Source organism: Pinus tabuliformis, chromosome Q (assembly GCF_031772625.1).
Source record: "Pinus tabuliformis cultivar Carrire ecotype Pingquan chromosome Q, CPIR1, whole genome shotgun sequence".
NCBI lineage: Eukaryota > Viridiplantae > Streptophyta > Pinopsida > Pinales > Pinaceae > Pinus > Pinus tabuliformis.
In genome coordinates this window covers 412,461,163-412,480,358 of record NC_142296.1, presented here as the reverse complement: position 1 = coordinate 412,480,358, position 19,196 = coordinate 412,461,163, and the positions used below count along the sequence as shown (strand labels likewise).

Below are 19,196 nucleotides of genomic sequence, written 5' to 3'. Positions count from 1 at the left end.
CTGAGAAGCATGTTCTTGGAGGTCTTAGGTTGAACATATTCTTGTATGCTATGCTGCTACTTGAGGAAGATAGTGCACAGTTTGCACGGTTACTCTTCTTGACGGTAGAGTATATATTTCTTTATGTTGAAGATTTGGTGTAATTTGGATGTGTTTTGGAGGGGACTGTAATATCAGAGCCATATTTTGTACTTGATGCATGGTCTTCTATAAGTGACTTCCAAGAGTTGGTCATTGAACCTAGTCAAGGTGGATCACTTACATTGGGACAATTTCTCGTTCAGTTTAAATATGGGAACATGGAGTCTTCAGGTTATGGGAATGTCAATTTCCCAATGTGGCCTTGGGATCTAGGAATTTTTATGAGGGATGGTGTACATTATAGTGGATTGTCTTGCGGTATGACAGAGTGTGACAATGATGTCAGGTTTGATTGTGTTAGGATGGTACAACAATCATATGCTGGAGCATTCTACAGACATATTTGAGATCCTTGTATTGATATGTAAGTTCTGGATTGCTTGAGGGCAAACAATCTCGGGAAGGGAAGACTGTAATGTCCCTTTCCAAGAAGATCAATTTAATTGTTCATTTTCACTTGGAGGAAAAAAACAACATTAAAAAGTGAAATGAATAATTAGCTTAAAAAGGGTTATAAAAGAGAAAAACCACGGTATTATGATGACTCATGGAATTCTGCCCATGGTATTCTGCGATCAAGTTATAAAAGATAAATGGAGCTCACTTTTGGAAGGGGATCGGTTATCAATTTTTGATAATTGTTTCAAGTGCTCTAGTAGCTTATTGCGTGAGGGGAAACCCTGTGGAGATTCCAGTTTTGGTGGTCTGGTGGTAATTAGTTTCGGTGGTGAAACATCTGCCCTAGCTAGTGAAGAGGGAGAAGCACTTCAGGTTCTTCATTGGCACTCATCAGAGAAGAAGTGTCGAAGATCAGAGTCCATTAGAAGGGTCCAGTTACAGAAACTGTGCATCTCAGCAAGAAGGGCTGAATTTGCCAAAGAATTGCAGCTGAGATATGCCAAGTTTTCAAGTTTTCTATTGCATTATTGTATAAATTCCACCACCTATTAAATAAAAACTTGGCTGTTGTTCCCATTTTGCAAATTGTTTTATGGTGTATTGTGTGAAGTCTTTCCTTTGTTCTCATTACGGCAAAAAAGTTGTAACAACATATGCTTGCAAACTGTTTGACGAAATGTCCCTAGGTAATTTTTCAAGTGTTATTGGCATGTTAAGGAATTAATTTAAAAGGGACATTACATAATGTCCCAACCATCTTTTGCATTTTAACTTTTCTTTTTCTTTCATTGTGGCCATCTTATGCTTTTATCTTTCTTTTAGCTTCCTCAACCTCCAGGGCAAAGTTTTCAGCCTAGACTCAAAGATGAGGATATGAGGACTGTCAATCCCAATGAACCATTGACAACAAACCCGAAGGATGGACATGAAATAGGGAGATGGTGAAGAGTGGTAAGGATGAAATGGTTATGGATACACTACTTCAATCCAAGTTTCCCAAGTAGTGCTCCTCCTATAACCCTAAGGCCTTAGAGGAGGTCCCATTGGTCTAGGTTCAAAAATTAACCCCCTTGGTAAGATGAAAGCACAAGTTTACAATCAAGATCAATCAATCATCCAGATCACCCCTTAATCCATGTTAGAATGCCCAAAACATAAAGTAAAATGACATGATTGAAAAATTGTTAAAATACCTGCTGAGTGGTGACCCACCTTCCTTCAAGAGGAATGCTAGATGGTCAAACGTGTCTGACCGGTGCAAATGGCAGAGGAATGTGGCATCTCATCATACACTGGGCAAATGTAGGGCTGTTGGCTGGCTAGTTGTCTAAGGCATGAGATAATTTTTCTCCTATGGTGTTACCCACTTTTGGTGGGTAACAATTACTTGTTGACACTCTAAGAGTGCTTAAACTCGAATTTTGAATAAAACTTATCGGAGATATTGTTGGAAATACTGAGAGGGGGGGTGAATCAGTATTTCTTTCTCCCACTATTGTTTTACCAGTTAAAACATATATATTCATAACACAATATGAACAGCAAGAATAAATGCTTTTATTAATATAACTGTGCAGTAAAATAAATACAATATATAGATGGTCACAATCGGTTGCCAAGCTCCAACTTGGACTTTGGTGAGGTTCCAACCTCCAGAGCACCAACTCTATTTTCCCAAGACACCAATCTTGGACTTAAGAGCACCAACTCCCAAGGACTTCAATCCTTCCTGCTTTTGAGGCACTAACCCCAAGGACTCCAATCCAATCTCACTTCTGAGGCACCAGCCTCAAGGACTCCCATCCTTCTCACTTTTAAGGCTCCAACCCCAAGGACTCCAATCCTTCTGCTCTCAGAACTCTTCTCTGCTGAGTTCTGTCTATTTATAGCTTCACTGTAGTCTCCAAACTACAGTATCAATGACAACCATGTCTTCTTATGGATGAGTCTTCACAGCTCTGCACACTGCCCACGCATAGTCTCCAATAGCCTTTTCTGCTGCTGTTGCCTCTATAACCTCCGCTGCTTCTGCAGCCTCTACAACCTCCGCTGCTTTTACTACCTCACACTCTGGTTCTTCATCCCCACAACAGCTCCAACAGTGTTCAACAGCCGCAACAGTGTTCACTAGCAAATTCAAACAATGCTCCACCACCTCTGTTGCTTCTGCCACCTCATATTCTGGTTTGTTTTCAACAACCATCACACCATGTAGTCCTCTGTTTACTGTTTTATGCATACCTGTCTTTGTCCATTCGTTTCCTCTTTCTTGCTGGCTCTTCGGCTTACTTCTTGCCTGCTTCAGCTTCCTCACTTGTTGGCTTGTTTGTCGCTGTAGCTTCCTCTGTCCATTCATTTTCACAGGACACGTTGAATCAATGAGCAAGGATCGAGTCATCCGTAGAGAACACAAGTTCAAAAACTTGTAACAGCGCTGCTTTGCCAATGATTGTGGGCATACACAGGGATGGCATTTTTTAACGGACAGCCATGTCCTTATCATAATCATAATCACCATGATTTGGTTTCTCAAGCTATCGGGACTGTTCCTTACAGTATTTTTGCCTCCATACTTAAGAATTGAGGCCACCCTTTTATCACCGCTTTTATGTCTATTGAAAGCTTTCCTTAGGCTATGTGCCTTCTATAAACCTTGGACTTACTTAGAATCAGAGCCACCTTTTTATCGGCGCTTTTAATCACCCATCGGAAGCCACCGCCCAACCGTGTGTTAACTATCGGGCTAAGCTTTAAAGCCCCACGGAAATGCACATATACAAATATATGGCCAACACTATAAAACCCCGCGGTCACATATATTTTAATACACGAGAACCCATGTAATTCTGCTCAATATGAACATTCGCGGATTTCAAATCTTATCCGCCCGCCTTTATAATTATCGGCGGGTCCGGATTTCAGCGATCCCAATTAATCCCTTAACTCCGACCTCTGACACCCTTGCGGACCCGATATGCCGATTACATCCCTTCCTAAAATGACTTCGGGTCCAGGATGTCAGGGTTATCGCGGCCTCTTGCGATGCGATAGTTCTGCGGACCCGACGGCCCTCTATACTCTGCTTCTTAATGATTTCGGGTCCGGCTTTTCGGCAGGTTCGCATCAGTAGTTTTGTAATACAAAGGGTTTGCGGACCCGACGCACCTTTAGGCTTTGTTTTTATAATATTTCGGCTCCAATTATCGGCGATGTCACATATCGCTTCCCCCGATCCTTCCGACGCGATCGCTCCGATATGCCGATTGCCGATTAGATCTCTGCCGTCTATTATTCCTTCAGATCGGACGGTCAGCGCTAAGTTGCATATCGCGTCCACTGCACTGTTGCTCCGTTCTCCGACAAGGAACGCGGACCCGACACCTCCTTATACTCCTTCCTAACTTAATTTCGGCTCCGGGTTCTTCGGCGATTTCGCTGATCGCTACCTCTGAAATGATACAAGTCCTCCGCGGACCCGATATGCTTTCTATTTTGCTTGATAAGAGTTTCGGCTCCGGATTTCGGAGCTTGCACCTTGAAACAGTTCCGACGACTCCAAGGGACTTTCGCCGATGTGATAAGGATTCTCTGCTCCTCTGCGATTTCTTCTGGACCGTTGATCTGGCAGATCAAACGACTCCTATGTATTCTCCCGCTTTGATGAAAGTTTGGCTTTAAACACAACTATATATATATGAAGTATTGTCTTCGATATGGCTCCTCTGCTCTGACACTCCTTCGATATGGCTCCTCTTGCTCCGATATATGTGTATGCTCCCGATATCTATTATCTGCGGCATATATGGCTATGTTACAAGCAACGTTCCTCTTGCTCTGATATGGCTCTCCGATAGCTGTTCTGCTCCCGATAGGCTCCTGATAACTCTGTTTGCTTCCTCTATGGCTCCGATAGCTCTGTTTACTCCTCTGTTGCTCCGATGGCTGTGTCCTCCGCTCTTTCTCTATGCTCTTTTGATCGGTCTCTGTGTGCTCCTCTTCTTTGGCATATATATGTGACATATACATATATATGGCTCCTCTTGGTTCCTCTTGGTCCATCTGCTCTTCTCGGTCCGTCTCCTCTTGGCTCCTCTTGTTCCTTCCGCTCCTCTCTGATATGCCTGTTTTGGCATATGTATATATGTATGTGGCTCCTCCTGCAGCTCCTTTTAGTCATGTCCAATGTGGCTCCTCCTGCAGCTCCTTTTAGTCATGTCCAATGTGGCTCCTCTGGCTTCTCGTCTCCATCTACTCCTCTGGCTTGGCAGTGTTTTTCAAAGACCTCCTTGCATATAAGTCTGTTTCCGTATATATATATATATATATATATATATATATATATGATCTATATATATATGGCTCGGCTATACTGATGGCCTTTGCTCCTGTCTCTTCATGAATCTGCTCTGCATCCCCTTGGCTTCATGTCATCCTCTAGTATCCAGAATATTGCCATATTGACATCAATGACAACCTAGTTCAACAGATAAGTCGAAAATAAAATAAGAAAGACTAAGGCCGTATTTTTTACGTTAAAATTTCTCTAATGAGGGAAATAATTTATGCCTGTTAATGATCTATTTGGGACCAATAGCTCTAATTTATTGTGCATGGATTCTTGGCCTTTGAACCAACAAACTTAGCCTTTTCTAGCCCATCTACATAGCCAACTTGATTTTTTTATAACGTTTGAAACCATACGTAATCCATTTCAAATCACTAAATGATGTCAAAGTTCAGGTAATTCATATGATGTCTTATTATTGGTTTGAGGAAATTGTCATTTCAATTATGCTTTTAGGAAGAAGTATTTTTTAATAGTGTTGGCTTGTATTATGCCCTATAAATAGGTAAAACATAACAATATGTTAATGTCAATAATAAATAATATTAATGATATTAGTAGTTTGTTAGGTTGAATTTTACCTTGTAATTTAGGTTGGCATACATTGGATGGGGAAGCAATGCAGGAAATGGAGCACAACTGTTAGCATTAGGTGGTGGAGTAGGTGTTGAAGCACCAGGCATCCCTAAGCCATCTCCAATTATCCAAATAGGAATCCAAGTTGCCACTTTCTAATTAGGGCTCAATGCTCTCCAACTGCATAATACTCCCCATCCTAAGTAGGGTGCTCTCTAAGTAAGTGGATCCTTCGCGGGGCCCCAATGACGAGTGACCACCAAATTGTTAAGAAAAATTTAATGTATAATGGAATAAACCATCTGAGGTCAAGCGCCCTTTAAGCACACTATCTCAATTGTGCAAATCTGTCAAGGGCTATCTCATGTGCTAGTCCATCTCGAACCATCCAAGGGCTAAATGTATACCTTGTACCCAAATTTCATGAAGTACCTCAAGCATGGTGTAAACACTTTCAAAGTAACCTCAAAAGTTAACAAAACTAAAGGTGAAGCAAGAAGAAATTCTCTGGAGGCAAAATTTAAGAATCAAATGGCTCAGAAAGGGAGACAAAAACACTAGATTCTTCCACAACTTAATGATCAACCGTAGACACCACAATAAAATTGTTTCCCTGCAAAGTACGAATGGAGAAAAACTAGAAGATCATGGGAACATTTAAAAGGAGCTTAGAGCTTATAACCTCCAACTCCTTTTGGAGTCAGAATTAGATGGGTAGTGGTTTGAAGAAATTCTATGGAGGACAAAATCAAGAATTAGATGGCTCAAAGAGGGGGATAGAAAGACCAGATTCTTCCACATTTCAAGAGAAATCATAGAAGCCACAATAATATTGTTTCCGTGCAAAGTGGCAATGGAGAAAAATTAGAAAATCATGGGGACATTGAAATGAAGCTCAAAGCTTGTTACCTATAGCTCCTTTCAGAGCTAGACTTAAATGGGAACCAAGCCATAAATTCTATCTTAAACCACATCGCATGTTTGGTAGCTCTAGTACAAAATGCAAGCCTTGTGAGAGAAGTCACTTTAGAAGAATTTAAGAGAACAATTGGGGAATTTGTACATGGAAAGTCATCAAGCCTAAATGGGGTCACCACAAACTTATTTTAGAACTATTGGGTAGTCGTAGGAGTAAATGTTTGGAGAGTGGTGGAAGAGTGAAGAGCTTCACAATAAATCCTCCAAGCATTTAACTCATCTTTCCTCACTTTCCTATCTAAGGAAGGCAATGCTAATTCTCTAGAAAAATTTAGACCAATCTCGCTTTGCAATGTGATATATAAAATCATATCTAAGGCTTTGACCAATAGGTTGAAGTTGGTCATGGCCTTGGGCAAGAAGGCTATATTGAAGGGTGCCATATTTTAGATGACATTGTAATTTCTCACAAGTCCATTCACTCCTTGAATTCAAACAACAAACCGGGTATGCTTATTGAACTTTACATGTCCAATGCTTTTGATTATTTAAATTGGGACTTCTTAGTTCAAATCAGTGATGCGGGGGAGCGGCCCCCCCCCCCCTTCGAACCCGCTCCCGAAGCGCGCTCCGGGCGGGAGCGGCTCGGGAGCGCGCTCCCGTAAAAAAATTTGCGCTCCCTGGTCTGTGAGGGAGCGCTTCAGGGAGCGATCGCTCCCGCGCTCCCGGAGCGCTTTTTAATGCCCGGGAGCGATCGGGGAGCGATCGCTCCCTGATCGCTCCCGGGCATTAAAAAACGCTCCGGGAGCGAATTTTAAAATTCCGGGAGCGATTCGGCGGAAAAAAATTCCGCGGACCCGAAAAAAACAAAAAATTAAACTAATTTTTTTGAATTTATAAGCCCAATGGGCCAAAACAAAATCATTTCAATGAGATTGAGCTTGAGTTTGAGAGCAAAGGAGCAAGGAGCAAGAGTTGAGGAGCAAGGAGCCAGAGCTGAGGAGCGAGGAGCAAGTGCCAAGGAGCGAGGAGCAAGCTTGCAGAGGTAAGTAACTTAATCATTTAGTTAGTTTAGCTGGTTAGGTAGTTAATTTGGTTAGTTTCATTTACCTGTTTGAGTTTAAAGATCATTAATTTAAATTAAATTAATAAATTAAATGAATTAATCCCAATAAACTAAATTAATTTGCAGATTCAAGACTCAAACCCTACCAACATCAAACACGATGGACCTGAGCATTTTTATTGGCATTTTCCTCTTCCTGGTCCCCTTTCTGGTTATTATGGTGGTGGAGAGTAGGAAACGGAGGGGGCCTGAAACTGAAGAGGTGGATGAAGAAGCCGGAGGAAGTCAAATAGGTGAAAACCCCAGTGAGGAGGATGTGGAGGGTGAACATGAGGGTCAAAAAACTAAACAAGACCAAACTCCATTGTGGAAATATGTTGAGAGGCCTGAAACAGGGAGAGGGGGTGGAACCACTAAATTTCATTGCCCCCATTGCAACACTGATTTCACAGGCTCATACACCCGTTTGAGAAGACACCTTTGCGGGAAAAGGGCATGGGATGGAGAGAAACAAATAGGAATCAGAACTTGCGACGCGGTGTCAACAGTTGATAGAGCCAAATACATAAAGGAAGAGGAGGACGCCCAATACAAAGCAAAAAGATCAAGGGGTTTCTTTGAACCAAGCTCACAAAGAACTCCTTCAGCATCCTCCCAAGGCAGTGGATATGGACATGGAGGCTCAGGGTCATCATCTTTACGCCGTAGAACCATATCAGATTTCCTTGATGAGGGGTGTAGGAATGATGTGGATTCAAAAATTTACAGGTTCCTCTATGCAAATGGGATACCATTCAATGTTCTACGCTCACCTTATTGGCACGAAATGGTTTCTGCCATAAATGATGCCCCTAAAGGATACAAGAGCCCTGGGTATGACAAGGCAAGAACAGTTGGCCTTGATCATGAAAAAGCAAAAATATCACATTCTTTGAATAAAATGACAAGTTCTTGGACTGACAATGGGGTGTCCATTGTATCTGATGGATGGACAAATGTAAAAGGCAAGCCATTGATAAGTGTTCTTGCTGTGTCCCGAAGTGGTCCCATTTTTCTCGCTGCACATGATTACTCAGACAAGTTCAAGACCGCTATCAACATTGCAGAAGCATTGCTTGAAACAATTGAGCGTATTGGCCCATACAATGTCATCCAAGTCATCACTGATAATGCTCCTAATTGTAAGGCAGCGGGAGCAATTATTGAGGATAGATACCCGAACATATTTTGGTCTGGATGTTTGGTTCACACATTGAACCTTCTGTTGCATGATATTGTCAAAAACAAAAATGAACAATACCAATGGATTGGGGATTTGTACAAGAGAGGAAAAAAAATGATAAAATTTATTACAAATCATAGCAATACCCATGGCCTTTTCCGCAGTCACTCGAGATTGGAGTTGCTGAAGATTGCGAGGACTAGATTTGGTAGCTATTACCTCACCTTCAGGCGCCTTTTGAAGGTAAGAGAGGGTTTAGCTAGCATGGTATCAAGTCCAAATTGGCAGGTGTTAAAGGAAAGGGCTACAAATGTAGCTGACATTGCAGGTTTTGAAACGGTGGAGGAGGCCGCTCTTGATGGGCAGTTTTGGACAGCTGTGAGACAGGTATTGGATTTCACCAAGCCAATTTATAACATGATTCGGTTTGCAGATACAGACAAACCAGTGATTGGCGAGGTGTATGAGCAAATGGATACCATGTTGGGGGAAATAAAAGACATTGTTAATAACAGAGATCCCGACTTGTACAATCTGATTCACGATTGTGTGTGTGAACGGTGGAAAAGGCTTAACCTTCCACTACATTGCTTGGCGTATATCCTTACGCCAAAATACTACTCAGATTCTTGGTTGGGCAAACCTGCAGCAGGGGGTGGTGTTAGGACCAAACCCCATTTAGATCGAGAGGTAACTAAAGGATATCTGGATGCATTAGAAAAGTTGGTGCCTGACAGGGAGGAATGTGCAGCTGTGCGCCTTGAAATAGGCAGATACTTCACTGGCAGTGGTTTGTATGGTAACTTCCATGCAATGGACGACAAAGATAAATTTGATTCTCTCACATGGTGGGAAACATATGGCGGCGACGGACTTTTGCGAAAATTGGCATTGAAAGTTCTTGCACAGGTTGTAAATTCTTCTTCTGCAGAGAGGTGTTGGAGCACCTACAGTTATATACATAATGTGAAAAGAAACAGGCTCAACGAAAATCGAGCAGAAAGCTTGGTTTATGTGCACTACAATTTGAGGTTGTTGAGCCATTACTGTGATCGGGCTAATGAAGATCCCACATATAAAATTTGGGACAATCACCCTGAGGACGACAATTTAGAGGATGGCATTGTACATATGGAAGAACTAGAAGATGAGCTTGTACGGGATGAAGCTGAAGCAGCTGCAGCAGCCATGCCACCTCCACCTCCACCATCCAGTAGCAGTTCTCGGGGCCCGAGTCTTGTTCCATTGCTGTCACCACCTCCATCGACACCCTCGCGTGGAGGCTCTAGTTCTGGTCGTCGGTCTGGGCGGGAGACTCCTAGAAGACCGCCAAGACCTACTTATACTCCTGGAGACTCTCGTGGCAAGGGCCACTTGTAGATTTACAGTTTACTTGTCTTTTTTAGTTTCTATTAGACTTGTCACTTTAGTTTTCATAACTGTTCAGTGTTGAGTTTTGAGTCCTTGACTCTTGACTCTTGACTCTTTCATATCATTATGACATTATGATATTTTTTGTAAACATTATATCACTGTGACAATGAAAATTTGAAGTTTGAAGTTGGGCCTTGGCAATTATAACTCATTGGTAATGATTGTGAATTATGAATATGATGCTTTGTGAAAGACTAAAGTTGTTTCATTTCATCTCATTATTCATGTTTCATTTTATAAATTTTTAACATTTCATATCATGTTAACAGTTAGAAGTTAGGACTTAGAAATATCTTCGATATTACTTCTTGTAATGGTTAAACTTGGCTTACAAGTACAACTTGTTACTTTGGTGATCAATGATGATAAATGTTATTGAATTGAATGTTATTTTAATTTATTATTTTACTAAGGTTGATGACGATTATAATTTCTAGATGATTGATGTGATATGGTTCAATGATCAATTTATGTTTTTTTATGTTTTTTATGTCTATTTCATCATTCTACATGTTTTTGCTGACATATATGTATCAAAAATTAAAAAATATAAAAAATATATATATTTTTAAAAAATCGCTCCGGGATTCGCTCCCAAACCGGGAGCTTCTGAAAATGGTCGCTCCCGCTCCCGCTTCCGCTCCCGCTCCCCGCTCCCGCTCCCGCTCCCAAGTAACACTGGTTCAAATGCTATTGGCTTTTGGCTTTAATCGATAGTCAAAAGGTTTGTTCCTTAGCTACCTTCTTTGTTCTTGTTAATGGTTCCTCTGCCCCTCCCTCGCCCTCCCCCCAACAATTCAACCCATCTTGTGGCATTAAACAAGAAGATCCCCTATCTCCCTTTTGTATGTTCTCATGATGGAGGGACTAGGTAGACATATTATTCATGGCATTTCTTTTGTAAGTTTAAAGGGATTCAACCTCCATAATGACCTTGAGCTCCTTTCCCCCCTTTAATTTCTTATTGACACAATGCTTATGGGCCATCCTTTGACATAGGCAACGTCCTTTAAAGCACTCTTGGATACCTTTCTATTAGCCCATAAAACTCTTTTCAATTAGGATAAATCCCTTATCTCCTTCAAAACTCCCTTAACTACCCAATGCAACATAGTTTGAATATTCTGTTTTCAAAAAGGAATCCTTCCCCAAAATACCTCATAACTCCTTTCATTAAGAAGGCATTGAGAAATATCTCCCAAGAAGATCTCCTTTCCAAGCTTGACCATAAACTCAACTCCTAAATCTCAAGATCTCCCTGGTAGATTTGCTCTGCTTAAGTTTGTTCTTTAGTTTATGCCTCTATAACCTTTTCTTGGTGCTAGCAACTCTTCCCAAGATTCTAAATGTCATAAAATGTCTTCAAATATCCATTCTTTGTGGTAGCCTTAAAAAGGAGAGAAAATGGGCCCACATGGCTTGGGACAAAGGTTGTATTTCAAAAGGCATAGGAGGCTTAGGAGTTTGACCTTCAAATTCTTAACAAGGTCTTGGCAACAAAGATTTGGTGGAGGTGGATCAAGAGGAGGGAACAGCTATGAGGTAAAATACGGTGCAAAAAATATGCAAGAATGTTGAAGAAGATGACTTGATAAGAATAGATGTGGATTTAACTAGGCTTTTTGATATGGAACAATGTTTGGAAAAACAAAATTATAGTGTAAATTTGTGTTTCTAGGAAACCAAAGATGGGAACTCTGCTATCTTTTGGATGATTTTTTGTAACCGCCCCCTCCACTATGCAAGTAACCAAATCTTTCAGATATTAGAAATCTATTGCACACTTTGAACTAGCATAATGTCAGTTAATACAAGGAGGAAAGACGAGGTACAAAGCACATTGGATGGATATCTTGGAAACCAGGTGATACATGGCCCCCAACAATTACTCAAGAGGGAGTAGAGTTACTAGTGGTAGAATTTAAGATAGGAAAGATTAGGTTTAAGGATAGTTTTGATAAGCTCAAATGGGGATAGATAGGAGGAGGTAACATATTAATCAAAGAAACTTACATAATGGAAGTAGGGCACATCTTATAGGAAAAGGATAAAATTTGGAAGCAGGTTTGGGACACAGTAACATGGCCTAAAGTCTCCACCTTCCTCTAGCTTCTTGCTAGACAAGAAGTCCTAACTTGGGATAAATTGCAATGAAGGGGTTTGAATAGAGTCATGTGGGAAAGAGGTAGAATTAATACAACACCTATTCAACTATTGCAAACAAGCAAACTTCATATAAGATAAATGTGTTGTGACTTCTAGATGATAAGATAAAATAAGATATGATTAATGTTATTAATGTCCAAGGAATGACCACAAAAGTAGGTTAATGGGACTGAAGAATACAACCAATATGAATATAATGGGGGAGTGCAAGAGAGCCCATTGGGTTAGGCTAATGCCTCGCACTGGAAAGAGATTGCTGACCAATATTGGGGCCTTGCCCAGGTTTGATACTTAGTTAACCTGTCTAGCATGCTCGTGGGCAGTTGCATCAGGCTCATAAGTATAGGGGCAGTCCCTCCAACTTGATCCTAAGTCTCCGCAGTGACAGGCGACAGGTCTACTTCTCCTGACACAAAATAAAAATAAAAATGTGGGAATGCAAGCCCAAGTCATAGAAAATGCCGAAAATACATAGAAGAAGACATTTAATCTTGCAAATCATAAAAAAAGTGGCATTTATCCCATTTCTTAAATCTAATCTAAAAAAGAAAGTAACCGACACATTCTAAGAGGACCGAAGAGGAATGGAGGTTCTTTGCACTGAGATCTCCTAGAACACAAAAGAAACCATACACTACATGTCATAGACACATGAAACTAAGAATGCTTAGACAAGGAGTAAAGGATTCTCTCTCTTTCGAGCATTGAATATGGGAAGTTTACAAAGAAAACTAATGCCTCACTCTTCAAGCTAAATCCTTGAACATATGGTTTGTCCCAACATCGTACTTTATAAAACCCGGTTTTGATTAGGACGACCTTTCAAAGACTCCTCTAGTCATATTGTTAAGGTGTTCACTGGGACCCTGCAGGTTGAAACCCATAATGCAGTTAAGTTGGCATATTTGGTGTTGAAATTCTATACATATGCAATAGAATATAATTTTCTGATCTGATAATTATATCTTATTGATTTTTCAAACATTATTTCTTATGCCACTGATATCATTGAATAATTACACAAAAAAATATCAAAAATAAATGTAGTAGAAACATTAAAGATCATAGAAAGACAACCATGCACAATAGACACAATATATTTTTTGCGGGGAAACCCAATCTTGGACAAAACCTTAACAATCTTTTCTCGAGGAGAAATTGTCTTTTCAACAAGGTTTACAAATCAAAATTTGTCCAGAAATCTGTGCCAACATTATAAGTCAAACTTGGTTAAAATGTTGCTAGTGAACGCTAGTTAAGCTAGTCAAAAGTAAACTTGGTCAACGCTGGTAAAATTGCAGACTATGGTCAAACTTGCACATGTGGCCTGTGGTCAAATCGCACATGTGGCTTGTGGTCAAAACTCAGTCAAACTATGGTTGTACAGATTTTGATCAACGCTGTTCAAACTATGTGGCATGTGTGGCTCTATGGATTGCATTCAAACTTGGTTAAATCCTCACATGTGCGGTTCTATGGATGTTAGTCAAACTCAGTCAAACCCTTCACACGTGCAACCTCCAAGAGAGAGATAGAATGATGAAGAAAAAATGAAAGATGAACAAATTTCTCCTTAGCTGAATTTCTCCTCCACTAGAAAAAGATGAATGAGCTTGCTATGTTGATGAGTGTCTCCTCACATGCACGTCTATTTATATAGAGCTCTAATGTTGAGTGGAGACCCATTAAGAAGCCCCTCATCACAAGGAACCCCTTCACTTATTGAGCCTACATTACAACTCAACATTAGACTAGAATTGTTTATTCCACTGGTGGGTAAAATTCCCATTAAATAAACAAATCAAACCCGCTCTATAAAAAATAGATCACTCCATCCTGAAGTAGGCAATGTGAGTATCGTGGGCTAATCTCCCCGAGCCAGACACCAGGGCTAATGGGAGAAAGATTGCCCTGGGCCATTCACCCCTAGCCAAATCAGCATGGCCCCATGGGTGAATGTATCATTCCCCTCTAGTCAAATTAGCATGACCTCGTGGTAGAATGTATGCTTGATGCTGCAAACTGTAGAAACATCAACACTCCCTCTCAATGAGAGATACATTTTGCATCACGCTAAGCTTGTATTTGAAGTATACAAACTTCCCCCTAGACAGAGGCTTGGTGAGAATGTCTGCAATCTGCTCATTTGTGGATATGTACTGGAGCTTCACTGCTCCCTTCTAAACCATGTTTCAGATGAAGTGATATTTATCTCAATGTGCTTCAACCTGTCATGAAATACTGGATTCTACGAAAGCTTGACACAACTTTGATTATCACAATATATGAAGGTCGTCTCTGGGGGCTTGATCAAATAGTCCTGCAAGAAGCTTCTGAAGCCACACTGCTCCTTGACTTGCTACATTGGTTGCGATATACTCTACTTCTACTGTACTATTGACAAAATTCTTCTTCCTACTAATCCAGGATATCATAGTTGATCCCAAGCTGAAGTAGCACCCAAAGGTGCTCTTTCTGTCGATTGCCCTCCCGACCCAGTTAGAATTAGTATATCCCGGCAGCCTCACTTCACCACCTAAGACATATTTCAAACCATATCCAACTGTACAACGTAGGTACCTCAACATATGTTTTGCTGCAACCCAATGTACATGCCTCAACTCTACCATAAACTATCTCAGGGTGCTCATTGCAAAGCAAATATCTGGCCTGGTGTTAGCCAAGTACATCAAGGATCAAATCAATTGCTTGTACATAATGGGATCCACCAAATCTAAATCTGAAGTGGAATCACTCAACTTCTTCAAATTTGTCACCATAGGTGTAGCCATGGACTTACAGTCCATCATATCGAATCTCCTCACGATCTGAATTGTGAACTTTCCTTGTCCGAGGAAGAGCTTACAAACCATGGAAAACATGTGGAAACTTCATAATGGCATGCCCTTCCATAGTGGGCTTTGGCATGTGCTAATGTCTCCAAGCTCCAAAGGGGGTTAACCAAGTACCTTATTCGGTGGTTTATGCCTTTAGAGGGGATAGTATGTCCAAGGAACATCCTTCGAATGGTGGTGTCATGTGATAAAGAGGTGAATGGAATGGGGAATGAAAGGGGCAATCTTGGGCCACATATCGGGGTACAAGGGTAGCTAGAAGAAGGGATGCTGACACCTAGTTATATAATGTATAGGAGGGAGCAGTCATGATACATGAGGTGCCTCGGCCTTGACTTTTCCACCCTTCTTTATATGCCTTTTGCCTTTTGATTTTTCTTTGATTAATTGCTCGAGGCTCAAAGGATAAGAGCATGATGTGTAAGATATAGCAGTGAATACCCCCCTTAAGGTAGGGCGTTTCATTGCCCACCAGGGGCTGGGACAATCATGGGTTCCTGAATGATAAAGGAGGCTCATCTAGGGCCTATGGGACCAGGGTGATGGCCATGGGTGTGGGGTAGAGTTCATGCATTTGACTTTTGTCCACGTGGTAAATGTGTTTGTCTCGACCATCTTTTGCATTTTGTGGTACATTTTCCCGTTGAATGTGGCCAATTATGCTTTTACTTTTCTTTTCAGCGGCATCACCCTCTGGGGCATCGTTTCAAGCCCGACCCAAGGTGTGGGCAAGGGGAAGTGGAGGTCAACCCTACGTGGACCCAGGTGGGAAGAATAATGAATGGGGCTATAATGAATGGAAAGGGAATAGTGTATGTGGATGAGGGAGTAGGACCACACAACCAAAATCAGGGTTTCCCATGTAGTACCCCCCGCAAATCCCAAAGGCCAGTAAAAGAGATCCCACGGGACTAAGATCCAAGGGTAACATCCAAAAGAGGTATAGGGGATAGAAGCACAAACCTAGCCCACACTTTCTGCGGAATCGCCCCATTAATCCATGCCCAAAAGTGCCTATGATAAGCAAACTACAATACTTAATTACCAAATGACAAGGCATACCTTTAGGTTCGGGAGGCCCACCTTCAAACATACGATCATGACAAGTGGGTGAGGGACACAATGGCTGGCTCAGGTGGCGGAGAAATGGCACAATGAGCTAGTTGGTGGCTGCAAGGGGTTGTTGATTGCCAACTGAGGACCATCTTGGAGAAAATTTTCTCCTAGGGATATCACCCACAAAATCGTGGGTAACATCTGGCTCCAACTGGGACGTGATCTCTCGGAAAGTGGGCAAAGCTACTCGAATGGGAGGTTACAAGAACACCAACAATCTCTTGGTTACTGTAGACCTGTTACCTGCACATATCAAATACTAAACCCACAGGGCAACATGTTTGTACGGTGTCTTATGATCACCCATGCTTAATGTTAGGCCGTAAAATCAACAAATAATAAGATGTGCAAATTTTAATCTAAATGCAACTACTCTACTATGAGAAATATCATATGACATTAGTTCTAATGCAAAAATCAGCATGCAATGCATCCTACTCTAACATGCATATGGTGCAAAACTAATACTAACTGTAATCATAAAGCCAGTGCAACCAACATATCATCAAATCACTATAAATATGCTTGCCTATATGATTACTCATGTAGCAAATCCCAAAGCGAATGTGGACACAACTACATGGAGGATGAAGCGGGTGGGAGGTGGGAAAATGTGATCTCCATTCGAGGTAAAAGGAAACCCTAAGCAAAGGAGAATAGGTCAATCTAGAAGTGCAGGGATTTCCCTCTAAGTACATAATGGTGGAATGGAAGATCACTCTCAAGAACTCCCTATCACAATCATTATTTATAATATTATGCTTTGTAGATGCCACAAGGTTGTGATGAGAGGGGAACGAAGGGTGAGGGAAATAAGGAGTGCAACAAATAGGTTGCTCAAGGTGATGGTTACAATGGAGAGGGGAGGTCATGGAGTGATCAAAACCCTGAGGGTGTGTCTAAGGAGGTAAAGTATAATCAATGAGGGGTTCTTCCTCGACACTATACTCGGAAGGGGGAAAGGGATCATGGTCACTTGAGATTGTATGACAAGGGGCAAGGGAATCACTTAATGAAGAAACAAGATGATGAACAATAGAAACGAGCAGAGGGGAAGGTGAACTCTTAAGGAGATCCTTTTCCTAAAAATCCAACTCTAGAGGCTCAAGTGATTTGAATATACTCTCAGAATCATAAGGATGGTAGGTATGAACAAGGGCCTTATCAATCCTATCATTGTTGGTGCCAAAGATAGGGTCTTCCCAAAAAGGAGCGTTAATCGTCTCCAACCGCTCCTTTTCATGCAAGGGAAAATGATAATTCTCGTTCACAAGGGTATTGATGGATGTGTCCTTATAAATAATGTCTGGGAGAAAAGGAGGACCACTCTCAGCCTCATCCTCCTTGTCGGTGTCATAAATGGGAGCACAGTCAAATTGAGGACCAATGATTTCTCACTTCTCCTTTTAAATGTGGAAGTAATTTCCAACGTCATCTTCCAAGGGGCTTAATGGGATCAACTTTGTCAAGGTTCTCAAAAGAGGAGTCATCAAGAGTAATATCCTTGAGAATGGTAAGGTTGGTCTCAATTTCACTTTCCAGAAACTCATCCTTCCCAGCACCTGTGCTTTCTTGTTCATTATGTGGACCTAATGAGGACTCATCTTCCTGCTCATCACTAAGATCTTCAAGGTTATCTCCAACTTCTTCATCTTCACTAATGAGACCTTCCCTTCGAAGGGCTTCCTCTAGGTTTTTACAAGCAACTTCATTAGATTGGAATTTGGGTCCCTTATACTCTATGAATTTGTTGAGCAACTTAATAAACAATGAAATGCTTTCAGGCTCACACAAGTCGAGCCAACCTCGATGCTTGTATTCAATAGAAGCAATAAATAACTCCATGAGGTTGTCTAGATGAACCACATTAACTTCGGAAGCATGCTTCATAAGTTTTTCTATGTGGTCCATTGTTGTGGATGGATCACCCTTGAATTGTGGCATATTTTGCTTAAGCTTCCAATCCAGGCCATTTGGGTATCTTGGAACCCATGTGATATCCAAAGCAGGATACCACTTATGAACATTTTTAGAAGCCATTGATCTTTATATATTGATATCACGGGAGTCGCCAGGGTGAAATAAATTGCCTTAACAAATGCTTGCTTCACCCTACAAGTATTGACTTTGAAGTTCAATGAAGAACAAGGGCTTCGTTCTTCCAATGGAGTTGCCAATAATGATATGTCAATATGTCGTACAAGGAACGAAACACACGTCTCCTGTCCCCGGCAACAGTGTCAAAAATGTTACCGCTCAAACTAGCATGGGTCCTAAGAGGGAACCCTAAAGGGACAATTGCTAGGTCAAGGGCAATGATGGAGCAATAGCCCACTGTCACCTCAGCTAAAGCTCCCTACTCTTTATGGACTTTCACCGACGGGAGGAGACTTGGTATGCTAAGGATCTTAAAGATGGATAGATCAACGATAGGATGAAGGGTGATCCAAAAAGCCTATTCACAAGAGAGGCTCAAGATTGTCGCTTGCTTGTCTTGGAAGACAAGATGGAAGGCTCTCTAGGAAGGGCTTGGGGAGAATTTCAAGGGTTAGGTTTTGAGTATGTGTCTTATAAAGGAGATCTCTAAGCCCTAGAATTCTTGTGGAAACTTGGGTTCGAGGTGATCTTTTGAAGAATTAACCTTGATAGTGCATGGGACCACACGGGACCAAGTGGACCTGAGGTTAGGTCAAGGGGGCAGGATTTACCTACTGCTTATATATTTGACCTAATTAGGGAGGGGAAAGGGACCAAGGAATGAATTTTCAATGAAAGGCAATGCAAGTATCCCAATGAGGTTTCTAGCCTAAGGGAAATGAAGGGCAAGAATTGGTCTTCGAGCTAGGGTTTGCAATATCTCAAGATCCCACTGTCGAAATCTCATGAAATTTGGAGGGCTTCTTTAGTACACACCTACGCATTTGTGGACCAAAAATCAAAGTATTTGGATGGCTAGAT

At 41.3% G+C, this 19,196-nt stretch overlaps 1 protein-coding gene across 4 annotated transcripts in view; it reads left to right on the top strand.

Annotated features, from left to right (window-relative positions):
• The window catches only part of LOC149219938 (uncharacterized), a 129,384-nt gene that overhangs the window by 90,579 nt on the left and 19,609 nt on the right, over positions 1–19,196 (top strand). The window lies entirely within an intron of this gene.